The 26,126-nt window shown below is 42.5% G+C and overlaps 1 protein-coding gene and 1 long non-coding RNA gene across 2 annotated transcripts in view; one reads left to right on the top strand and one right to left on the bottom strand.

The window, feature by feature from the left end:
* Positions 1-393: 393 nt before the first annotated feature.
* On the bottom strand, positions 394-10,058 carry LOC133625406 (uncharacterized). The gene is made up of 3 exons (XR_009818714.1): positions 9,471-10,058; positions 8,308-8,530; positions 394-8,063 (listed from the first exon to the last, which is right to left on the bottom strand). It is a non-coding gene; the product is annotated as an uncharacterized LOC133625406 (long non-coding RNA).
* ST3GAL1 (ST3 beta-galactoside alpha-2,3-sialyltransferase 1) overlaps positions 9,893-26,126 on the top strand; it is a 77,533-nt gene continuing 61,299 nt past the window's right edge. The window contains exon 1 of the mRNA XM_061996086.1: positions 9,893-10,064. The gene's annotated coding sequence lies outside the window, so the exon portion shown is untranslated. The remainder of the gene's footprint in view (positions 10,065-26,126) is intronic.

Genomic DNA, 26,126 nt, shown 5'->3' with positions numbered 1-26,126 from the left:
GAAGCCAGGTACATGTAAAGAAAAACATAAAAGTAAGGGTTTTTTTAAAATGAGATGAACCACTGTCAAACAGTACTAAGAGAAGAGGTGGTTCCTTTGGCTCTGGGAGCCTCTATTGTCTTTCTGAAACACCTGTTTGGATCAACTCTCCTCCTTCTGCTTAATAAGAGTTAACTGAAAAAACTCCCATGGAGCATGTTGCTCTGGAAATCAGGTCAGATGATTTGTCCAGATCCTCTGTCTGATACCTGTCTGAACAATTATTTTAAAGCTTGCATATTTTTCTATACCTAAATTTCATATTTCCCTCTGTTCTGCAGGGGTAACAAATACAAAAATTAATAATACAACAAGATATTTTGTTTGTTAAAAAAAAAGAGACTTAATCCTCTTTGAACATAACTACATAATTACATTCTATATAGTCATGGAAATGATCACAAGAATTGGGTCTGCACAGATAAGAACAACTTGCAAGTAGGATAGAACAAATCTTCTGAGATGCTTCCCCTAGAAGCAACAGTTTTTCAGTCTTGTACCTCCATTGAGTGACAAATGGAGATTTGAGCGATTGAGTTTGTTCAGCCCCTTTCAAGTGGTATCAGTGCCCACAACCTTTTAGTCTCAGAGATAAAGAGAATTTTTTTCCACAGGGGTCTGCATTTTGGGCTCAATTCACATTCAGTTGAACATGTTCTGCTGCCTCATGTGAACTACTGCCAACCAGCTCTCCTGACCCCTTTGTAGAGCAGAGTTAATGCATCACAGGGGCAGCTGGGAAGTGACATATGCACTGAGCTCTGTCCTTGTGTCTTTGTACACAGTGTTTCCTACTTTGCTCATATTCCTTGGTGTAAAACAATAAATAGATCTGCAGGAAGCTGCATCTCTCTTCTCAGTGCTCAGAGACATAGTAGCATCCCATAAGGATGGTATCTCAGCTCCTAATTCAACTGCTCCTCGGGGAGGAGTCACTGCAGTATGAGCCAGTTGCTGTAGGAAATGTGTGTCTGTACTAAATAAGTCCTTAACCCTTGATAGGGACTGCTAGGAATGACTGTAAACCATACTGATATCATCCAATGATGATGATACATAGGCTTTAACACAGTATGGAGAAGGGAAGTGGAACAAACATCAAGAGAAATGGCTTTTTTTTTGTGTTAGAATGGGTGTATTTCTGGAGAGAGGCAGGATAGTATATCACTGAGAAGATCTATGAAGATACTGTAGGGGAAAAAAGGGAATGTAACAGCTCAGTGGTTTATTTCTTAGACAACTGTGTATTTTCAGCTCCTACTCTATGACCTATGTTCCCATAAGGTATACTTTACATAGGATTAATACTTGGAGACATGTGAATGGTAAAAGAAAACTAAGACCTAATGAGTGTCCTACAAAATAAAAGGTGAGGGTGGATCTGTGGGAGATACAAATCATCACAGATCTATGAAAGGCACCAAAAAGCTGACTTACATCATGGAGGAGGGATGTACAAGGGATGGAGCCCTCGTGTCTGAAGTTACCAACAGATAAAATTTCAACGCTCAGACACTGTGAGGGAGAGTTCTCAACTCGGAAAAACGTTCTCTGAAAGAAATAGTAAAACACTGAGACAATTGCAAAGGCATTGCAACCTTGTATGTACTCATGAGGCTTACTTTGAAACACATCCTGTTTAATTAACAGTGATGAAACTGGAATGCCAGCCTCTATCACAGCAGGTTTTTCTTTCCCCCTGTATCTTGATCAAAATTTATTTTGACTTCTCAAACTGCTCAAAGTACCATGTAAGTAAGGAAAAAGATAAAAAGCACATTTGATGATACAAACTAGCAGTAACAATGGAAATGGAACAGCAGCTAATGTTACACTATGGAAACACTACTGTGCTGTACCAGCACATTTTTTTAATGAAAAATCCTTCCTCTGCCCAAAAGCAAATCTTTAGAAACTGCATTTTGGAACAATTTACCTGTGGGAAACTTTTAACATTGCATAGTATGTGACTATGTGAACATATTAATAATACCAGATCTCAACAGCACTTCTCATGACAAGCAGTTCCCTATTTTCAGCCTTTTTTTGGGCTGGTCATGGGCTCAGTGTTTCTGTAGGAGTGAACCAGGCATCACTTTGCCCATCAGACAGGTTAGGAATGGGTCCTGGATGATGGCCTTCGCTAGGGCCAGCAGAATCTCTGCCAGTTTGCTTAGTGTCTTTGTTTCTTACTTCTTTTAGCACAATATAACTGGTGCCACTCACTGGTGATAGATATCTTCAAGCATATACAGCACCAAGCTACACTTCTTTATATAAGGTCTAATTCATTAATTTAGGTGTTTTTTTTCCATGCAGGAAACTATTTAAAATGTTCCCCAGGAATATATCAATACATCAATATATCTCCACAACTTTGGAGAATTTGTTCTCTCTTCTCTAGGTGGACCTGCTTCTGCCAGAGGGTTGGACTAGATGATCTCTAAAAGGCCCATCCAACCCCTACCATTCTATGACTCTGCACTGAAGGCTTCCTTGCATCTCTGCCTTTTTGTATGATAATTAAGTAATATTATTTTAATTTACATCCTGAATACATCCACCTGCAGCTGATACTCATTCCTCCTTTATCTGCTACACATTCCTCCCTTCCCTGACATTTACTTCCCAATCAATTGGCAGCAATGGGATTCCCCCTCAGCTTTTATTTTGCAAGGCTGAGCAAATCTCATTTGCCCATTTCATGGCTTCATCCCGCTGGCAGTTTAGAGTCATCCTGTACACCACAATCTTTCCTCTTCCTAATTGGAAGCAAGTAAAAAGCTCTTATCTCAAGGCAAATGGTTTGATTCATTTGTAAGGGTAAAGGCTACCTCAGTTACCTTGATCTAAAGTGCACCTTGACAACTCCCTCAAATTTGATGACTGCTTTCTACATGTTAAGGAAGCACCTCAACACCAGGCAAAACCAGTAGGTCCAATGAGATGGTAGGAGACTGGGAGAAGCACAAAGATCTCCCAGATCTTCTGAAGAAGCTATTTTGAATCCAGTATTACATAAAGCACCAAAGATTGTAAGTTTTAATGGTTTATCCTCAGCACACATGGACTTTGGTTCACCAGTCCTGTACCACTCTTAGCTTTCAAGAAAGATAATTTTCTGGGTAGCACCATTTCATCTGCTTCATCAAAGATGAGGTAAAGACAATCTACTATGCTAATCCTTTCCTGAGAATCACTTCTTGTTTCCAGTACATTTACAAATTATTCTTGTTGGATCTCTCTCTGGTAAACACAGGTTTGCCTTTTATCCCATTTTGTATTTATGCCCAGATCTTAATTTCATTTTTACTTCTGAATTTACTCTAAGAAATCACACTGTATTAAGCTTATATTAATTGTTCTATGGTTCTCTGAATCATTTTTTTCTTTCATTTGCTTAGATATAAGCTATGTTCTGAATGTGTGACCAGTCTGGTTTACAGAAAGACAGTTTTTAAGCCTTTAAAATGTTTTGTCCAGTTCTCATCTCTAATCATTGAAAGAACTTAATTTACTCAAATTTGCTTTTTTGCAATGAGGGAACTGCATTTGCAGTCTTGGCTTTGTTTATCTTACCACGCTACTTAAGTGGAAAAAGACAGGATCGTGATCTTTGATGACAAGCTCTTCTCTAATTCCTGATATGTTAATACCAGATCTAAAACAGCATTACAGCTGACTTAGGGCTGTAGCGAAGAATTCTTTTGCACACAGAAATAACACAACCTGAGTGTTTTCCAGTCTACAGCTGGGAGATTTATTTCTAAACCTACTTTTTTTTCCTCTTTGGTAATACCTCAGATACTCTGTCCTACACTGACCTACAGGCTGTGGGTTAACAGCAGATCTTCATCTCTACTGCAGCACAAACACTCACTGTCTCCCTGGAGTGATACTGCCCACACTATATCTTCCTAGCCCATCCCACCAGCTGGAAGGGACAATAAAATTTTTTTTTAACTTAAATATCTAGGAAAAAACCCCAACTTTGACACCTTATCTAGTTTATTATATTGCTTTTTTACCATTAAACCTAAATGCCTTTCCACACTAAATTAAGCTATATGACTAATATCTACCAGGTGTGGTTCACTGTTTCGGTCATAATTTTCCCACGAGATGACGTCCACGTGCAATGAGTGGTTTGTTTTGTTTGTGTTTAACTTAATGCAGCATGTACAGCCCTTGGTATGTGTGCAATGTCCTTTGAGGAAAACCATTTATCTCGAATACTGCACGGTGGCACAGCTGGCATGTTGCTGTGACATTCAGGAGAGATGAAACGGATAGCTAGAGCTGATCAGACAAGCACATAAGCCTGACTTTGAAAAGGTTTCTCTGCATTACTATATTTATTTTGTTTGAGCCACAGAAAAACACATTCTTGTCAAAATGTTTCTTTAACAGGCATTGCTTGCCATCCTTCTTGTGAGCTAGAAACTCAAACACAAGCCTAATAGATACTTCAACCTAATCAACAATGTTTATTTTCTGAGTCTAAGTCTAATTTCCCCTTTTGCTTTATTCCTGACTATCCTGGGGAGAAGATGAAATGAAATAAAATGAAATACTGCAAATAACTTCATCATCAGCTAATACACACATTTTCAAGTCTTGGCATGGAAAAAGCTGCGGGTTTTCAGCTGAAGCAGCTGGGAATAAATTGTACTCAAGGCACTATGGGATCAAGATGCATGAAGGTAAATCAGGTGAATTTTACAGTTGAGACTTTCCACAGGTGATGCCTGAACTGCCAAGAATGGTCATTTATGCTGGGGAGAGCGAACATGCCACACGTGTATGAAACACTTAAAAAGCATAACATATCAGTCTCTGCCATATGAACTTCAAGAGCAAGCAGAGAAGGAAGTCAGATGCTTTTTTTGTTTTTTTCTCTTTGCTTTTATCACACCTCAATGCCAGAGCCTGATTCTGTGAAATATGGAGGCTGAGGATGTAATCTAAAAGCCTGTTTTAAACTTCTGAGCCCTTAACAGTGCCTTTAGTAGACTTTGCATCAGGGAAGACTATGACAGTTGTACAGCATCTGTCAAAAGTGCAGAGTATTGATTGCAAAAACAAAAAAACCCAAGAAGTCCAAAGCAGATTAGACAAAACTGTCTATCAGTTATGGCAAAGTCAATTGCTATCAGCATTATAAAGTGCTCACTGTGTGCCATGTGCTCCTGTAGCAAGTTATGTAAGGGCAGTTTTACACATTCAAACACACGTTCACACATTTTACACATTCAAATACAGCACAACTTTTATCTCTTCAGTGGAGATGAGACCTATGTAGACCATTTGTCTCTCTTACCAATCAGAATAAACAAATTACATAGGGTCTATTTGTAGTCAATATTCTCAGTTTCATGTTTATAAAGTTGCATTGAAAGTATTTAATCTCTTTCACAGATAGTCATGCCAATCAACAGGTGTCATCTGTACAATACATAACAAACATGAATGATTAGTAACATAAATACATATAGATTTGCAAGCAAACCACTTTGCCTTGTAAAGAGATCCACCTGCATGGAGCTTGGTCCTGGACTAGTGACATAATTGGCAAGGTCAGTAACACACGGCACAACATGTTAATTGAGACGGTGATTATCCACTCACACTTCAGCCTGTGTAAAGCATGGTCCCCTTTGACAGATCTGATGGGGGAAGCTGGGGATGGGGCATTAACTGGCCACATTCCTGAATCCTCAACTCTCTCTCTGCAATGGAAGCACAGTGCAAGAGAAGCACTTAGCACATCTTTTAGAGCAAGCCAACCGTTTCTGAACGACAATTTATTTACATAGGAGAGGAGAAATAGCTTCTTGGCAACCAAGTACACACCAAATGCTGATTTTTCTATTTTAACTACTTCTTCTTGGCCTAGACACAATGGCAATTAGCTTGTTTGAAAGATGACAGATTACCTACTGAAGGGAGAGCAAATGAGGGGAGAACAAACACAAGCCCAAATCTACATTCTGCCATTGCAGTGCCTAAACTTGCATCTTGCTGAAATACTTGAAATTGGATTTGGCCCAAAGAGCTTTTTAAACGATAAAAATTACTTATTTTTAATTGTAAATCTGAAGTAATTATAAAATAGAAATGAAATGCTGGACAATATGGGAAAACAAGGGAAAGTGTGGAAACCAGTCCATAAGACTGAAACCCGCTCTGATTTTGAGCCTCTGCAGAGTAGGTGCCTCCTCCCTATGCTGTTGCAAGGAGTTAGGATGGGACAGGACATGAAATCCATAAAAGGTGACTCATTGGTTATTGACTAGCAGTTATCATTACTCATCAAAACTGGCAAGAGCGACCAATTACACTGTTTAGGAAGTTAACAGGAGATTGGAAAAGAAAATACTCCAGCCAACCTTCCAGAATTAGCCAAAAGCCAACAGGCTTCACATCTCCTTCTCCAGCATTACTGGGGTTCAGCCCTTTTGCAGCTTTAGGTTAAACAAATTACAGCATCTCTCTCTCTGTCTTGGGATGAAGCTTTCTGAGGTGGGAGAGCCGCAGTTCTGCCCATTTCTGGTTTATCAATGTGTGGCAGAGGGAAAAGTGGTGAAATCACTTATTTCTCCCCTTTTCTGATCAGTGTCAGTGATAATGCTTTCCTTGTTATGGCTTGTAGACTCCAGCACGCTGCTGTGTCTATGCATAGGAGGACTCAGATCTGAGTATTAAATAAAAAGGGCTTTGGTTCCAGTACAGCATGTTTGTAAAATATCTACTGACAAGACAAAAAAAAGTGTTCTGCATGGCCTGTAAAACATATGTTAAAAATTCTGCATCATAGACCAGCTTTAAATTATTCATTTTAATTCCTTCAGCCTTGAAGGGCCTTTAAACATAAGAGTACAAGAAACAATCCTACCACTGAGGGTGCAGCCATAAAATAAAATACTGGTTACTTAAAAATATGGAGAAAAATGCTTAACTTAGACACAGTTTCTGGATTTTAAAATATGAATAAAGGGCTGGATCCCCACTTGGTGAAAGCTGATACAGCTCCTTTGATGTCTGCATAGCTATTCCCCATCAGCAGCTGAAAGCCCTGGCCCAGAGTTTAGAATAGATATCATTTCTCTACATAAGAAGACAAGAGAGATTTGCATGGTTAGTTCAAACTACTTCATATTCACTGAACTGTTGAGGAAATACTGTCTATGAAACAAATCCTGGATTCATTCCCAAAACCATCTAAATGACACTTGCTAGGGAAATGCTACGGTATAAAGGGGAGAGGATGCAATCCTCCAGGTTGGACACTGCTGTAATCACTATGGCATTACCACAGAGCACTTGTCATTTGCATGCTCATTGGGGTGCATCGGTGGAGTTGAGAGCATCTGAAGGAGTTAACAGAGTGTAACACTGGTATAACAAGGAGAAATAGGTTCCATACTTGCTGTTTCAGGAGGATTTGGTTTCTGCTTTTGGCTTAGCCAGCCACCAGCAGAGACCTGAAGAACTTCTCCATATTTTACCCATATTGCTGTGTCATGCCTCTCAGAGACATCCCTGGGGCAAGCCCACTCTCCTCTTCTGCCTTGCTCTACAGAAAGGAGCTTCTCTGACCAAAACCAGACTCTGCAGAGCTCTTTTCCTTATCTCCTTCTTGCAACTTGTAGCCAAGGCTGCTATGGCTGGAGGGGTGTATCATATCTTACCCCTCCAGAACTCCAGACAAATGTTGCAGATAGGACTGAAAATGCAGGGAAAATTCCATATTATCCTCTGTTCCCTTTCTTCAGTTGTAGAATCATAGATTCATAGAATGGTTTGGGCTGAAAGGGACCTTAAAGACCACCTCACACCAATCCTCCTGTCACAGGCAATGAAACAGAATCGTCAGACCAAGTTATTCCAAGTCTCATCTGTCCTTGAACACTTCCAGGTATGGAACACCGGCACCTTCTCTGGGCAACCTCTTCCAGCGTTGGCCTGCTAAGCTATCATTAATCAGGACATTCCTGATGGGAGGGTGTTTTCCTCGATACATCCTGTAGACACACCAGTAAAACTTTAAATGCTGCATCGTGATAAATCACCTGTTTTACTAGGATCATTATTTTTCTCTTTTAAACCTGTGGACATAGCAGGTGTGGTACAATAGTTAGTGAAATGCAGAGTGCTCAGACTTTTCCTTCCCCAGGCACTGTTGCATTTGTAGAATATTTGTCAGAGCCCTCATCACCCTTTCACTCCCTCCATCCCCTCAAAAATGCTTGGGAGAGATCTCCAAACCTGATGTACAGCCTTTTTATTGGTGAGCTGTTCCCTGGTGATTTTTTCATAAACACACGCAATCACTTGCAATCATCAGGAAGGAAATGAAGCATCAAATTCAACTAATCTGCCTGAAGGTGTGAGAGTATCAAGCCGAGAGGGTTACAGAAACTGTCACGGGTGATCAGATCGGAGCTCCTCAAGGGCCCCATCCCACCTCCAGCAAAGTGGCAAGCAGCTTCTGGGAAAAAAGCAGTGAAGAGCTCCTTTATACTGTTTCCTCCACACAGTAATTCCTTGTGTTGATAAACTCCTCGTAAAAGAATACTAGGGTTTGGGTTTTTTTTTTTTTTACCCTCATTACTTTAGATTAAATCCCTTCTGAGCCCTGTTTATGAAGGATTTAATACTATGTTGCTCTGCAGTATCCAAGAGTAGGATTTAATGATGGGGTGAGCCTCTTGAAGGTTTTGTATGGGCTTATGCTCCTAAGCAGAGAGCTGAGCCTGTCACAGGTATTCACGCCCCAATGCAAATATCTGCACAGAGTGGTACATGATGTGACACCAGACTGAATTCACACTTAAGTTTTTACTAATGTAACTCTATGGAAACAAGCTCGGTGGTGATTGATGAGTTACAGCTCCTACATAGCACATAACAGTTTTCAGTGAAGTATATTGTGCTGGATGCAATAAACCAACAATAGGGGCAGTTTCGGTAAGTAGATTAATAACCTGTAAACTCACTCGCTTCACCAAGGCAGTTATACACTGGCTGTCCAGCCCTAAGGAACACGCTTTGCAGGGCTCAGGAATATGTTCTCTCCTCCGACACATGCTGTGGATGTTCACTGAGCATGTTACACTGTCTACAGGAGGGCAATGGAGAGAAGACTAGAGAGATCATTTGCTTCTGTGAAGATTCTGTAAGCTCCCTACTTCATGTCTTGGCTCCAGTCTTTACACATCAACACTAAAAAAGCCAACATTATGTTGTTAAATAGTTTTAGCAGCTGCTTAATCAGCTGAATGTACCTGTCTGGGGGATTCTTTAACGATGCTGTATTCTTTTAAACTCTACAGCGTTTTACAGTTACTTTAAAAATGTCTGGTGCTGGACCGAAAGACGGTATTATTTACCCTGTGCTGTTTTCTATTATTATTAATGATGCAACGTACGTTTTCTCCTCCGAGAAGCAGTGAATTTCTTTCCTCTTTCCCTGCTGGGATCACCTCTGAGATCCACATAGCTCAGTTTCAGCGGCGAGAGTTTCGGGGGGCGTGGGGGTGAGAGCAGAGGTATTTCTGGGTGCGGTGACCCTCTGGAGAGGTCTCGTTGGGAGCGAGGGTTTCACCCCGGCGCCGCGCAGGAAGAAGTTTGTGTTGGCGGCCGTCAGCCCTCTTCTCATCCCTCCCCCGCGCTCCTCCGCGGTGCGCACCTCTCCGCTCCGCTCCGCCGCCCGGGGTGTAGGGCGGAGGGGAGGGAGGGGAAAGGAGGGCTTGTCCGCCCCGTCACCGCCCTGCCCGGCTGCGAGGAGGGGCCGGCGGGGCCCCCGGCGCCGTCCACGTGGCTGGGGGCGAGCTATATGAGCGGGCAGGAAGCCCCGCCGGGGAGGGAAGGGGAGGGCCGGGGTGCTCGGAGAGGCTTCGCGGGCAGCGCAGGCGGGCGGTGAGGCAGCGGCAACAGCAGCAGCGACAACAGCGGCGGCTACCGACCCACCGACCGCTCGCTCTTCCCTGGCCATGGGGCTTGGTAGCCCCCTCCACCCCGCCGTGAGTATCGCGGGACCCTCCACACCCCCCCCTTCCCCTTCCTCCGCCGCCCTCTTCCTTCCTTGCCGCTTACCTGCAAATCCTCCGGCTCTCCGCTGCTGCAAAAGGCGCGGCGGGAGCCTCCCCCTCCCTTCCAGCTCCTCGTTCGGCCGTTAAGTTGTTGGTCTGGTTTTGATTTTTCTTTAATTGTTATGATGATTTAGAGGCAGGAGCGGCCCCGGCGCTGGCGGAGCTTGCAGCATCCTCTGGCACTCGGGAGAGGGGAGGCTGCACCTCTTCCAGCCGGGCTTTCCCCGCGGTGGGCTCCGGAGCCAGGCGCAGCTCCGGGAGCTGGGAGGGACGGAGTCACCCCCGCAGGCAGCCCCACCACATCCCCCGGCACACGGTCTCCGGTCCTACCCTGTGTCCGCCGCCGCTCCGCCGCAGGGTGGGCACGGAGCAGCGGGAGGGACCAGCCTGCGCGAGTCTGGCACTCCGATTTAAAAATCTTTTAAAATTGTATTTGTTTGTGAGTTGTCTTTGGTTTTGTGTTTGGTTTTTTTTTCCTTGAGTGAGCTGTGAGGAGAGGAAAGTCAAATGACCCCGTTGAGGGGGAAGAGGCAGACTAGCTGTCTTAGTTGCCCACTCGTACATCTCTGCTTCCAGAATCAATTTCCAGCGGAGTGTAATGAACTAATCTTCGAGGTCAGCAGTTTGGTTGTAAGGTGTATTTTTATTACACTTGATATATTTATAGCAAACATACAGCCCAGGTCCTTACTATGACTGATTTGAGTCTTGGGATAAGTGAAAACAAACCAGTGTAAAAAAAAAAAAGCCTTGATACATGTTTACTTGAGACACACAAGCTTTTTCAACTCTTTGTAACAATTGGGCTTGCATGTATCCAATACACTGAAATAACTCATTGTATGTATAATTGTAAGTCTGATTTATATATTTGCCGGCTGGGCACACACGTTAAAGGAAAAACTTCCCTAATTATGGATCTTTCAGAGAGATTGGAAGGGTGACAAAGCCTTTGTAATCTTTTGGGTCAATTTTCATAAGCTCCAAAAGCTCTCTTTGAAAAGGAAATTAAATTTCAGTGTGGAAAAGAGACAGGAAATTCAAGGATATGGAAAAGAAAGTCCCTATTCTACTTTGATCCTGTCCTCAGGAGTTCATTTATGTTGGGGCTCTTCAGTGACATAAGCTAAAATGAAGAGTCGTCTTTAACTGGAGTCTTCCTGCCTCTTGGCAGTTCAGAAGAGACTCAATTAGCAGCACACTCCTCCTGTATATTATTTACATGGCTTTAGCTGGAGGGCTGGCTCTGTGTGAAACATCTGCTTTCAAATATTTGGATCACTAGGTCCATAGTGTCCCATGCAATCTGTGCATCATTGCCTTCTGCAGCCGGGGTGTTTACCCCTCCTCAATTTTTACAGCTTGAGCCAAAGCCAGCAGTGCTCTCCCCAACTGTTCTTAATGCCTTGATAGAGCTTCTCTCATCTTTGAAGGAGTTGAGGTTGGCCTCGGTTACTCTCTCCTGCTGCTGGCAACAGCAGGATGGTTATCTGCAGGGCACGGCTTCACCTGAGGTCTTTTCTGGGCTCATCTGGGAACCTGACAGTTTTTAATCTGTTTGAACACATGTTCAGGCAGTGTCTGAGGCTGTAGGAGGGAACTGTTGGATATGAATAAAAAAAGATGGATTTGTTTATTAGTTCAAGGCACTTGTTTTCTTGATTACCCTGGAAACAATGAAACCCCAGCGTAGGTCTTTGGTGAACCTGGTGCTCTGTTCCTCTGCCAATTTCTCACTTCATTTACTCTATTTTGGTGCTACTGTGGGGTAACATTTCACTGGCAGGTTTAAATCCTGTGTTTCAACAAAGTCCTTGTCTACGGTCCTGCCAAACCAGCTTTTAAAGCTACTACTAGATTTATTTTTTAAGTACATGTCTATCTAATAGATGTTAATTTTACTTTTCTGTTAGTAGTATGTTAAGAGCAAGTCTCTGAAGGAGCAAAAGAAGGGAAAAATCCAATTCCTTATTCTTCTGGCTTGCTCACATAGTGCACAGTCTGATTGTGCGGTAGAGACATCAAGTTGCCTTGTTCATATGAATTTTTCACACATCCCATCCAGAGGGGAACTTGCAGCCTTGTTTGCACTTTCTCTTCCAAACTCGATGTTAATAGTGGTGATGGCACCTCAGTCCAGGAAGGTAGCTTTTAAAACTAAACATCATTTTATGTGATACTTTTTATCTGCTTATCAATTTGGGTTTTTTTCTTTATGTAAAACAGGGAGTAATTTAAGGGAAAATTAGGGTCATGCAGACAGCAGCTTTATCTTCTAGGTTATCACAGCATCATCTATGCTGAGTGCATAGCAAATGCCGCTGTGAAACGAGAGTTCTAAAATGTTTTCATTAGGAGCTGCTTCTTGGAAGTCTTTTCAAAAGCGTATTGAAGCAGAGCTGTGCTTTGAGAAGCGAAGGAGTGAGAGCAAACCCAGCTCGATGGCATGTTTCAACTGCTGTTGATCCCACCACCTGGTGGAGCTTTTCATGGCACTGGCTGAGGGAGCTGAATGAGGGCGCAGGTTTTGTCTTGTTTCAACACTGTCGGATGCTACGTGTAGAGTTTCTTTAACTTTTTCTTTCTTTCTCATGCCACACAACTAATTTTCTACAAAGTGTAGAATATATAGAAGATACAGAAGGCAGCATAGGGCTATTTTCTGATCTAAAATCGACTCCTCTTGTTGATTGAATCGGTGAAGTGGGAGATAAGTTTCTTTCCTCTGTCCTTGTCTTTCCCTTCCAGCACACTTTTTTTTCCTAACTTTTTCTTTCAAAGGCAATACAATGCTGGCATAGAGTGTGACTGTAACCTGGGCATTCAAAAGCTACTTATTTACACCTAGGAGCACTTCTTAAGTACGCAAATTATTTTTAATAGCCAATCCCTCTTCCAGGATACTCTAAAACCTTTCAGTGAAAGCTCAGTTAGCTTTGTACTAATAATTTTGAGATAAATATTGCTGTGAAATGTGTGTTAAGCTGCTTGCAAGGAAAAAAGAAGCAGATGCATTTTTGACTGGCTCAAAAATCACTGATAGTGGTTAAAACATGGACATAAATTCCATGGAACAAGGCAGAATGCAGCAGAGATACCTTTTGCCCTCTCTGAAATATATGTTCCTGCCTAACTGCATCAAAGCCAGTCTGTCATGTTTATGTTATGCCTAATAACTGCTAAGTAAAAATGTGAGTAAGTCAGAGGTATGTGAGTTGGGAATAACTCTAGGACAATCTGTCAGCTCACACCTCAAGAGTTGTCATGGTTTAACCCCAGCTGTCGACTAAACCCTACACAGCTGCTCCCTCACTCCTTGCAGTTGGGATGAGAAAGGGAATCACACTGGAAAAAGTGAGAAAGCCTGTGGGCTGATAAAGACAGTTTAATAAGAAAAGCAAAAGCTGTACACACAAGTGAAGTAAAACAAGGAATTCTTTCCCTACTTCCCATGGGCAGGTAGGTGTTCAGCCATCTCCAGGACAGCAAGGCTCTAGCACGTGTAACAGTTACCTGAGAAGACAAAACATCATCACTCCTAATGTATCTTCTTTCTCTTTCTTCCCCCAGTTTATATGTTGACATGAAGCCCTATGGTCTGGGATATCCCTGGGATCAGATGGGGTCAGCTGTCCTGGCTGGGTCCCTTCCCAGCAACCTGTGCATCCCCAGCCCACTGGTGAGGTGATGTGAGGATCAGACTCTGTACAAGCTCTGCTCAGCAATAACAAAAACATTCCTGTGTTATCAACACTGTTTACAGCATAAGTGTAAAAATGTTGCTCCCATAGTAGCTACTGTGAAGGAAATTAACTGTACCTCATCCAAAACTAGTACAGAGTAGAATTACTTACAACAGTGAGAAACCTCTTTGTCCCATACAAATGTTTACTGAGTACTATGACTAATGCAAGAGATGCAAGTTTGCAGACAAATTGCTCATGTAAGTGTACATATTGCTCTTATTGAGCAATGTGCCTGTGTTGACAAACATAGGCTAACAGGGACTTCAGCTAGTCTAGGGATGTGGCAGCTTTTGTCTACCTCTCAGGTCCTGGTCTCTCCAGTGAGATGGAGAAATGCTTTTGCAGCTCATCCAGAGCAAGTCCACATCCCTCTCTGGGACATCCTGGTGTTTGAAGATTGATTCAGCTCACCACTCATTAAGTATCTGCTTGTGTATCGCTCAACTGGTATTTGCTCCAGGGTATATCACATACCAGGCTGTGAATATCTTTGCTTCTTAACCATAACTGCTTTGTGCCATTTGATCTGCCCTTAGCTATCTCTCCAGGCCCTCTGGAGCTGGTGCAGAAAGATGTGTCTCTGACTCCTTGTGTCATATTTGACATCTTTGGAAGGTATCTTTCATGCCTAAGGCATCTTCAGTGACATCTGCGACCTATGTTTGGCAACAAATTGACCCTGTGGGAGCTAGATCTGTATTATGTGTATTAATCTTTAACTTATGAAATAGATAATATTATCTCTATCTCTCTACTACCTCTATTTAGAAGGTAAGCTCATTAGAGAGGAGTTGTTCTTCTTGTGTTCTGATAAGGGCTGTGAGCTGCTCTGCACTCATTAATAGCACAACAGAAGAACTGCTGTCATCCTTCAGGTCCCCTTCCCCATTTTTACCCCAGGCTTATCTTTCCATGGCTACTGAGCCTCCCATGCTCTGATCTGTCACTCACTAACTCAAGTTGCTTTGTGGAAAATCTTATAAGGCTTTGAGAAGCTCCTGCAATTCAGGACTGCACAACACCCACAGCTGGGAAATGACTATGAGGTGTGGAAAATGGGGGATGTTAGGGGACAAGGAGCTCTTTATAAATGAAACTCCCAATAACATTGGTAGAAGTTCAGTTGCTCTGAAGGGTGAGTGAATATTAGGGATGTCTTGGTGAAGTGGCTTTGCCTGGGCCAGGTTTTTTTTGGTAGTGGGAGGAGCTACAAGGGTGGCTTCTTTAAACAAAGGGCTGCCAGAAGCTTCCCCTGTAGCTTATTGGGCTAGGGCCAGTCAGTTCTAAGATGGACCCACAGCTGACCAAGGCCTGGCCAATTAGTGACTGAAGAAACACCTCTGTGAATAACATATTTGAAAAGGTGAAGTTGCTGCATGGTTGCTAAAGTGCAGCAGCAACAGGGAGTGAGAATGTGAAAATATCTCTGTAGACACCGAGATTAGTGGAGAAGAGAGAGAGGAGGCTGCTTAGGCCCTGGAAGAAAGATTCCCCTGTGCCCTGTGGTGCAGCCCATGGCGTGGCAGCTGTGCCCCTACAGCCCATGGAGGCCACTGGGGAGCAGAGACCCACTTGCAACCCCTGGAGGAGCCCATGCTGGAGTGGATGGATGCCTGGAGGAGGCTGTGAAACTGTGAGAAGCCCACCTTGGAGCGAGTTCCTGGCAGGACCTGGGAGTCTGTGGGGAGAGAGAAACACAGGCCAGAGCAGGTTTACTGTCAGGACTTGTGATCCTGTGAGGGACTCAGGCTGGAGCAGTCAATGCCTGAAGTCGGTTCTCCCAGTGGATGACCCACGTTTGGGCAGAGTGTTAAGAGCCCAGACCCAATACACATGTATTGTGATGACTGTTGTAATTGTTAAAATGCAATTCTAGGGGAAAGGAAGGCAGAAAGCAATTTCTTCTTTGCTCTGCTATCCTTTGAAGTGCTCTGGATTAAGTTGCTTCATTTGTACTGATGTGCACGTCCTTCTTCTGGGAGACTTGTATGCTGTGTATGAAATGACAAAGTCTTTGGGCAGAGAGGTGTATTGTTTCAGGAAATCTGTAAACCTCTTGAACCCACAGCTACTTCTGTTGGCCGATCGTGAGATACCGCAAAGTGCAAAAGAGACACAATGTAAATGGTTGTAGCCTGGATCCATTGACAGATGTTTGAAGTATAGCTTCCCTGCTCTGAGGATGTCATCTCAACAGAGCCTTTGGGTTTTATAGCTTTTCCATTTCTTCCTAAGTCCTTTTTCCCAGCAGTTTTTGACTCAGGCTCAGCTCTCTGTAGCTTTATGCCCCAAAGGCTTTGAGTGAAGAAGTGGCTGTGGTTGTGGCCCACAGGGTCCAAATGTGGCCTTCCCCACCTTGCTGGTGCCTGACATGGGACTGCTGCTAGCATGGAAATGACCATGCATACTTTTGGCATCCCTACAACTCCTGAAGCCACGTGAGTCCTTGTCCATCCCTTTGGAGGATTGTTCTACAGAGCAAGAACCTGCACAATGAAGCTGAGATATTAAATTGGATGCAATTTAAAAATGTCTCTGGACTAGATAATTGCTGCTGACATTTTCCCAGGATTGGTGGATTCTTTAATTTGTTTTTTTTTTAGCTGTGATATCCCACAAGAAAGCAAAGGTTGTTCTTTTTAAAGGACACTACAGTATTTCTGGAGGCTGGGTCTTCAATCAATGACTTAATCTTACTTATCTGAAATGCTGTGCGTGTGCTGACACATCACAGTGCTGTACCAGCTCGACAAAGAAATCTAATTCTATCAAATCTGCCAGCTCAGTTAATATGACCCTACCAGGGAAGCCTAAAGTATCACCTCCTGTGTTTTTTTTTTAGGTAGGAATCAGGTTCCCCATGTCCGGCTAAAACTGAAAATATACCATATATATCCAGATCTGGATTTTCTTTAAGGTACTTGCTTACATCCTGCCATGCAAAACCTTAGAACAAATTGGAAGAAGTCACCTGAATATTTGGGTTCAAACATACTGATTTGAGACCTACAGAAAGTCCTTTGATTAGAGTTGAAGACACCAGTGTTACTTCATCCTGAGACATCTACAAAATTGTATATAAAGAACATGATACTGGGCTACCTGCAACGTGTATTACAGCTGACCTTACAATATTTTTCTATTTTATTAAACCCTATAGTGCATCCAAAGCTGTCAGAGTGCAATAAGGGCATCCATGCCTGTATCTTAAATCCCTTCAGTCTGATGGGATACAGTGATGCCTTTACAAGCAGTGCAAGACTTCAACTGCTACGGCTATTGCTCCATGCATCTAATGCTTTCTCTTACTAGATCTTGATTTAAATCAGTTTGTGCAGATGTTCTGACTTAAACTTTTTGATGAGAAAACTGAGAAAAATGTTGATATTGAATCAAAGTAAACACTAAGTTAACAAAAGTAAGCCAAGATAATTAGGGTTTTGATCAAGTGAAGCATTCTTTTCAGTTTACTTAGTCTTAATTCCAGGTCCATTTCAAACTGAGATACTGAAAATTACTCATTTTGAAAGAGCCAAGAAGAAGGCTTACCTTCAGAAATGTCAGAATGATTCCTCTGAATTTGATGTGACCTGCATTGACACAGTTTGTCAGCTGATGGCATTATTGATATTATCTGAATCTGGGTTTTTGTTTTCTCTTTGTGAGCAATTTTGTGGTGAAGTTATTACCCTTCAGAAGGTTCACTTAGTTTTTCTCTTCAGGGGCAATTCTGTTCATTTCAAGTAAAGAAAGGATCTCTCCTGATTCTCAGTTTAATGATTATTAGAAGAATTATAAATCTTCCTTCTTGATCTCTCTCTTCTCTTTTCCCCTTCCACATCCCCTGCTTTTCCCCTTCAGTTAAAATTTGCTCTTGTTGAGAAGCAATGGCTGTATGGTCAGGTCTTCTGTGGCTTCATTCTGCATTTTACAAACAGACCTGCTGCTATTTCCAAACAGTTGGCTTAATTCTAGCCCAAAAATTCACCCTGAACTGTGAAAATGAACTTTTTGCTTGCGCTGTATCCTGCTAACAAAAGTTAAGCATCAAACTTCAAATGTTAGTGCTGAGGGCTGCCTAATATCTCTAGGTGATCAAGTAGTAGCACCAGTGGAAATGCAAAGCAGGTAGATAGTAAGTTTACAGATAGGACAACAACCCCAGGCAACACTACAGGCTGGGGGCAGAATGGCTTGAGAGCTGTCTTGGGTAAAAGGACCTGGAGATGTCCATGTCTGAACATGAGCCAGCAGTGTGCCCAAATGGCCAAGAAGACCAATAGCATCCTGGCCTGTATCAGAAATAATGTGACCAGCAGGACAGAGGAAGTGATTGTTCTCTTGTACTCAGAGCTGGTGAGGCTGCACCTTGAATACCATGGTCAATTCTGGGCCCCTCACAACAAGAATGGAGCGTGTCCAGAGGTGGGCAACAAAGCTGGTGAAGGCTCTAGAGGACAGATCATATGAAGACCATCTGAGGGAGCTGGGGATGTTTGTCCTAGAGAAGAGGAGGCTGAGAGGAGATATGGCAACTGTCTACAATTACCTGAAGGGGAGTGGTAGTGAGACAGAGGTCAGTCTCTTCTCTATAGTAATGAATGATAGGACACAAGGAAAGGGCTCAAGTTGTACCAGGGGAGGTTTACATCAGATATTAATATGAAATTTTTCATTGAGAGGATTGTTAATCGTTGGAAGCTGCTGTCCAGGGAGATGGTGGAGTCACCATCCCTAGAGATAGTCAAAAGACACATAGATGAGGTACTGAGGGATATGATTTAGTTTAGTGATGGACCTGGCAGTATGAGATAAGTGGTTGGACTTGATGATCTTCAAGTTGCTTTCCAACTGTAATGATTCTGAGAGAGAATAATTCTTCAGAACTTCAGGGAGAGTTTTCTTAGTTTCACAAACATTTATCTCTTGAGTAGACACCAGAATTTCCTCCAGTCCTGTTGTTCTGGTACCCTTCTGTTCTTTTGTCCCTCTTTTGCATGTGTTTATCCTCTTATCAAGTCAGTTTCCACAACTGCTGCTTGCTAGAGAACAGACTATTTCTGCATCTCGCACTACCCTCCATCCTCTGCCATGCTTTGGTCTCTGTGTGCCAGTCCCAGAATGAACCAAGACGTTGGAAGAAGTGGAGACACTTGAACTTAACATCTGAGGACAAGCACAAGGTTTTGGGAGGACACATATATGGCTGAGAACCTGGACTGGCTTGTGGAGCTGAGCTCTGTCACAGCTCTCCGCTCCAGTCTTGCCAGCTGTAAGTGATGTGTGTTCAGCCTGTAAAATGTGTGGAGACTCCAGTAAAGATGTAAATGTTACCCTTTTGACCAACAGCTTGATTTTGAATTGGGAAAGTTAAAGGATATCTTCATGGACACAAGAGCGTTAGACATGGGGTGCTGGCTTTAGCAATTCACCGTCTGCCACTCCATTGAGTGCAAAAGCACTGCCAATGCAACAAAAATCACCTAAAATTCTGCTTTATATACTACAATGAGGTTATTACTGTAGTGCTACAAGGGTTGTGCAATTTGGTGCTTTTTCTGCGGAGCTGTTGGTGTGCTGCTTTTGCTTGCTTGGTTCCTGAGACCTTCCAAAGGAACGTAAAGTGTTATTGACTCACTGTGGCTGTCACAGCAGATTTTCTGTGAATATTGCAAAAAATATGCAAAAATAGATCTGCAAAATTAAAAACTACTTCAGACTAGAAATGATAAAAGGAAAAGCCAGTATCGTGGTAGCAGGATGTGTGAAATAGCAGCAGGTACACAACTGTGCTAAAACTGTGGGGACACTGCGGCATAGCCATCCTGCCACCTCAAATGGCCATTGTCTTGCTAGGGCAGAAAGATGTATGTGTAGTCTGGGAGATAAGCTAAAGAAGTAAGCCCATTAAAAAATGTACTGATTACAGTCAAACTTTGCTTCAGACCACCAGATTAGATTTGATAGGATTTTTAAACTAAATACATAGTTATGTGCAATATTTGGGAGCTTCTTGGCCTCTTTAGGAAACTGGAAGGGTTTCATTCACCTGTGGGATAGGTGCACTGTAAAACATTTGAGGACACTGGAGTACTGTGATGCATATTCCAGGTTGAGGAGAAATGGAGTCATTTGTGTCTTTCAGGTGGGAATTTCACTCAGGTTGCAGGATAAAAATGTAATAAAATTTGAGACATCTACCTCTATTTTTTTTTTTATTTAGTAGGGTTTTTTTTCCTGAAAACTTCTGTGATTTAAAAAGACAATGATCAATGTATGTATTGATTCTCCAAGTGTTCCTTTGATTTAACATAATGCTTGCCATTCAGACCGTTAAATTACACCAAGAAGAGCTGGGTGTAAATGCCTAGTTAAGTCACAGATTTGTGCCCTACTCCAGGCTTTTGCAAGAGCACTAACTACAATGTAATGTGGTCAGTGCTTCAAACCGAAATAAGCCTCCAGCAGCTACATAAGTGGTGATGAGGCCGAAGAACAAGGGAGCAGGAAATAGACGCTGGCTGCTGGATAAATACAAGATTGTTGAAAAATACAAAGTGATACAGTAATTGCAAAAGTGGCTAAAACATTTGCTAGTAACAAAGGAACAAAGGAGTTAAGAATAAGCTGCCACTCTGCAAGGCCAGAGTCTCCTGTTGATACAGAGTGAAGTAGTGGCAGAGGATGTTGCTATGTAATTGCAAGCAATTGTAGGATTTGTTTTAATGGGGGAAAAACTGGAGGTTTGCATGGAAAAGATTTGATAGGTCAGAATTACCATCCCAGCTCTTTTGGAAGGGGATGTCTCTGTTTCACAGAGCACCGGGAGAACAGATTACTCACTTCTTCTGATGTTGTCACCTGACTGGTAGGAGAGGGGCTCATTTGTTCTTGGTTTCTGGTGGCTTAAAAGGAGGACACACTTCTTTACCTGTAACAGCTCTGGATGAGGAATGCTATAAAAAGCTAAAATTTTACCTGATGAAAGCAGAAGGGCTGAGTGCAGCCACTTCATCTGTTGTTTCTTGGAGAGCTTCCCCCATCCCTGTAGCCCTTTGTCACTGTGGCTTAAAATACCCAAGTCCTGTCAGTGGGGACTGTCATCACACTAAGTGACAACAATTAGAATAATTTTGCCCCATTGAAAGTTTTTATTTTGGAAAAAGGACAGTTGTTCTGTGGGAACAACACTGACCGAGAGTTAGATGTCAGTGCAGCAAAAAGCAATCCTTAGATTCTCCTCAGGTGACCTCTCAGGGACCCACACATCTGACTTTTTGTGTGTGTGAATACTTAGAGAAGCTTTGCTCAAAATGTTATCTCCCTGATTCATCTCACCACATGCTAACTTAGAGGTTCTCTGTGTTTTATGAAAAAAAAACCCATCACAGCTTCATTTTGGAAAATGACACTTCATCGAGGTATAACTCCCTCCTGAGAGCCACTAGCCACACATTTGGCATGACTTGGAGTTTGGAAAATAGTATTATAAGTCTGGCTGTTGGCTGCCAGTAAAAGTTTTATGCCTTACAACTGAGCTTGGAAATTTGCTGGTGCAATAAGCAGATGCAGAAAATATTCGTGTGTGTCCACAGTGAGAAGCTTCTTGTGGAACAGACTGGAGATGGAACGAGAGACCCTGAGGCAACCTGCTGTGCTTTCTAAGGGAGGTTCAGGCTTGCTTGGCACAGGTGCACACACTCTGAAGGTGGGGTTATCAGGCTGGCATGTAACCCTTCCCCCTCTTGCAAGAAACCAGCTGGCTTTGCAAGACAGGTCTTTGCAAGGTGAAACTCGGTGCCATTGAAACTGTTGCTACCTCCTCCTGTGCTACTGGCATCCTTCTCACTTCAGTTGTGAAATGGCAGTCTGCCATCAGTGCCCAAGGATCAGGTTGAGGGTAAAACCAAGTGAGACGTGTTCATTTTGAAAAGCATCTCCTTTACAGTCCCTCATGTCTGCAAGGGAAACAGTTCTGAATTTGTTAATGCCCAGATGCCTTTTTTTTTTTTGGCATAAAATCATGAATCTTCTTGATTGGAAAAGATCTTTAAGATCACAGAGACTAACCACTAGCCTTATGCTGCTAAGCCTACTGCTAAACCATATCCTTCAGCACCTCATCTATGCATCTTTTTAAAGATCTCCAGGGATGGTGACTCCACCACCTCCCTGGGCAGCCTGTGCCAGTGTCTAACAGCCCTCTCAGTGAAAAAGTTCTTCCTAATCTCCACTCTAAGTCTGCAGCTTAAAGTAAGTTCCTTTTGTCCTATTTTCATGGGAGAAGAGATTGTCGCTCACCTCACCACAACCTTCTTTCAGGTAGTTGTAGAGAATGTCTCCCCTCAGCTTCCTATTCTCCAGGTTAAACAATCCCAGTTTCCTCAGCTGCTTCTCATTACACTTGTGACCCAGACCATTCTCCTGCCTCGTTGCCCATCTCTGTATGTGTTCCAGCACCTCAATGTCCTTCTTCTAGTGAGGGGCTCAAAAGTGAACACAGTATTTGAGGTTTGGCCTCACCAGTGCTGCGTACACAGGCATTACTTTTGTATCTAGTTAGGTTCATTTGACAAGTGCACCTCTTAGAGATTGGAATTCTGTTATTAGGGCACTGACACTTTTCTGAATATTAAAAACCCTTTTGCTTTTATAGCTGTCAGAGTCAATCTTTCAGATTTCCCCTTCCAGCTGCCATGCTCTCCTCTGAGCTGATTGCTTCTCCTGAGGAGGTATGTCACAGCATCACTTTGGCTGACATCAACAATATTGACTTCCAAGAAAATTAAGGTGTTTCTGCATCTTGAACCAAGTGCTATATTTTGTTTTTAATCCTCTCTTCCGTCAGTAACAAATACTGCATGATGGTTTCACCTTTCTCCAAGACAGAGGGTCATGCACAGTAACCTTGAGAATGTCCTTGTCATATCTAATGAGCTCATTAGGGCTTGATCTGCTCTTTACCTGGAGACTGTTGAAAGCAGGACCAAAATATCTCAGAGACAGAGTGGGTAGCGTACTTCCTTTTGAGTCAGCATGGGGATGTTGAATCATTTGCCGAAGCTGTCATCTGCTTAATGAGACTTACAAAGCTTGTGACTTCTCATAATCTTTAAAACACATGGCACTTGTATGGACAGGCTTCTTAGTGGTGGTTTCCTTACCCCCAAAGCCAACAGGACTCTTCAATCCGTGTAGCACAGTACTTTTCTTAGAGCCATCAATCATCGCTGTCCAAGAGTCCAGCTGAAGGTAAATAAAGTTTTCTTCCTTACAAAATGATCTTCCCCTTCCGAAAGGAAATTCTTTCATAGATGTGACAGGCCTTGAGAGTCTACTTATAGCTCCTATTGAATTTCAGCTTCCTGTCTGAAATTGTTGGGATATGAGATTGTTACAAGCCTCGGTTTTTTTTTTCTTGCTCAAAGGCCATGGGGTGGGGAATCCTTGTCAACAGCACATAGTAAAAGATTTCTAACCTTATGAGTGAGCTTTAAGGCATGCAGTAGGAGCTGCAGAGCTACTTGAGTATTGGGAGAGTTAAAATTGGGATTTTTTTTTTTCAGGAGGTGCAGAAAAAAAGAAACACAGCTGGCATCCAGAGCTAAGGATGTCCTTCAGTCTGCCCAGTAGGCCATTTTGGGAAGCATAAATGATCTAAGCATCATGGCAGAGGGACTAAGCTACTCCATCTCAAATGCAAATAGTATTTATGCATGCTATACTTCTTGGTGGTTAACTTCACAGTTTCCCACCATTTACAGATTTATATCTTGATCTAAATAGGATGGAAACTTATAGCTTAGCCTCTCTCTCTCTCACCAGGATTCTCAAGGTGCACATGCAGGCTGGTATGTTAGCAGGGATGTACCACAAGCACAATGAACGACAGAAGTTATATCCTTTTAGTATAGTTCCATGGTTGTTTTTCTTGGTATAATGCAGGATTTCATCAAAGTGATGTCTTGGTTTTTGATCTTACCAAAGAATAAGCAAGGTACTCTCTGGCATGTTTGCTTTTTTTATTGTCTGACCCTTCAAAGGAGATGGTGGCAGGGGAAGGACATAAATCCAGCTGACATTGCATTCATTCATAGCAATGCTGAAATTCCTCTTGAGATGCTTCCTAAGGATGTTACATGCATCTGGCAAAAGCTCTGTGTATGTTTTCATTTGATATATACCCAGAAGCAGACACAGATGCTGTAAATCAAAGTAATTAAATGTGTGCATTTCTTGTAAAAGATGGTTACTGTAGTTCATTTCATGGTTCGGGGGTCAGGAGGGATCTTTAAATACAACTTTGCACTGCCTGTGTTATTTGGTTGGGGGCTTTTCTTCTGGTTTTTTTTCAGTTGCAGGGCTTATTTGATAACTTTGAAGGCAAAAGTATTTTGCAATGACAAATATCTTCTGTTCAGTGTTATCAGCAGCACCTCCTTTGCTCCTCAGCTCAGAGTGCCTTAGACAGAGTGGAAGAGGGACATGCTGAAGGAGAATTGCTTTGTGCTTAGCAGAATTAGAATAAGCCCAGCAAGCACATGGTTTGTGCTTAATTCCAAGAGCCTGAATCTGATCTCACTCCTACTAATCTCTAAAGGGATTATTCCTGATTTACACCGTGGTGAATGAAATCAGAATCTGGACCCGAAAGTCTGTTTGTTCTTCAGACGTTGTCTCAAAGCAGCTGACCTGCAAATATGAGAAAGCAGCTTGGTTTCCTACAGGTTAATTGTTTAAATTTGTCAAGCTAAGTGGACTATAGCTTGTTTAGCAGGGTTTATTTTAAACTAAAGACTCTTTATCCAGGAAACTGTACTGCAAAAACTCAGGCTAGAATCCATTTACCTCTAATGGACTAATAAGAGATGGTAATCAGAGGACCCTTTTTGGTCCAACACAGTGCTCTTTATTTGCATAGTACCTTTCATCTGAGGCTATTAAATGACTACTTCATTGCAGTTCTGGATGCCGTTCAGCCAGACTAGTCTCTTTAATGACCTGCAGTGACTCTAGTTGCTAGCAGTAAAGTAAAAATAAGCTAGTATGGTAGGTCTCTAGTCATGAGTGGCATCTGTAAGAAAAGGTCTGCAACCTAGAAGAGAGTGAAGCTATTAGCTGAAAGCGCTGGAGTTTCTGGAATAAAAGCTCTGACATACCTGTCTGCTGTGAAGAAAATTGATCTTTATTAGTATAAGTTCAGCTAGTGCTCACTGAGATGAGTACCAAAGGCAAAGGTGCAGTTACAGGGTGGGAAAGAACAAGTTGCCTTTGGCTCATTATGTTCAACTCCTTTACAGCCCCAAATTCACACACATTTTGTTTATGCTTTGTCTATGTGTTCATTTTTGAGGCTGTGTTTATATTATACTTGTCTGCATCATGATAAAAGGAAAGTGGATTATCTCCTTTCATAGGGTTGTTCTAAAAGGAAACTGTTATGTTGTTCTATACTCATGCATATTCTCAAATGAACAAGTCACATTTGTCATTGCTGCAAAGCCCAATTTCATTGTAGTGACACACTTGCACAGTGAGTTACCTAAAGACAGCCATGTAATGTCAGGAAGCAAGGTGGGTGGGCTCGTGCAATGGCCCACTGTGTTCCCTTTGAAAATCTTATTCTTGAATTCTGTTGTCAGCTTTGATTTGCCAGTAACTGTCTCTGCCATGACTATTTGAGATGCTCCCAGCTTTGAACTACCGTAGTGCTATATAACAATCACTGTTGTTAATATTTATAAACACTAAGAGCATCAGGGACTGAATCAAATGCCTTAATTACTGTCTCTGGGAGGAGATGGTAAAGGACTGTCCTCAGCAGATGAGCTGGATGTGTTCATGAGGGAAGGCAAGGCACAGACAGGGTTGTTTGGATGATGGCAGAGGCATCCTGTGTTTATGGCCTGTAGGATGCCTACAGCCCATAATTCACCTAGTGTAGTGAAAAGCCACTGAATTCTGGGGTGCTTGTCAAGAAAGTGAAGTCCAGGAAGGTTTTGCTCACATTGGCTCAGTTACCCCGTGCAAACATCTGCCCCTACTGTGGACCTGAGCCACCTCTTCCTGGCTGAAAGCATGGCTATGGCTTTAGACATATTGAATGAAATCTGACATGCACAGCCGTTTGACTGGAGAATACCCTTAATTTTCTTTACAACGAGTAAGGAAGTCTGCTACTTCATCAAAGGCGTAATTTAGCTTTATTGCTAGTTGCTCCAAGTTGTTAGCCGTGACTAATGTAAGC

This window comes from Colius striatus, chromosome 4, assembly GCF_028858725.1.
Source record: "Colius striatus isolate bColStr4 chromosome 4, bColStr4.1.hap1, whole genome shotgun sequence".
Lineage (NCBI taxonomy): Eukaryota > Metazoa > Chordata > Aves > Coliiformes > Coliidae > Colius > Colius striatus.
This window is presented reverse-complemented; position numbering and strand designations above follow the sequence as displayed.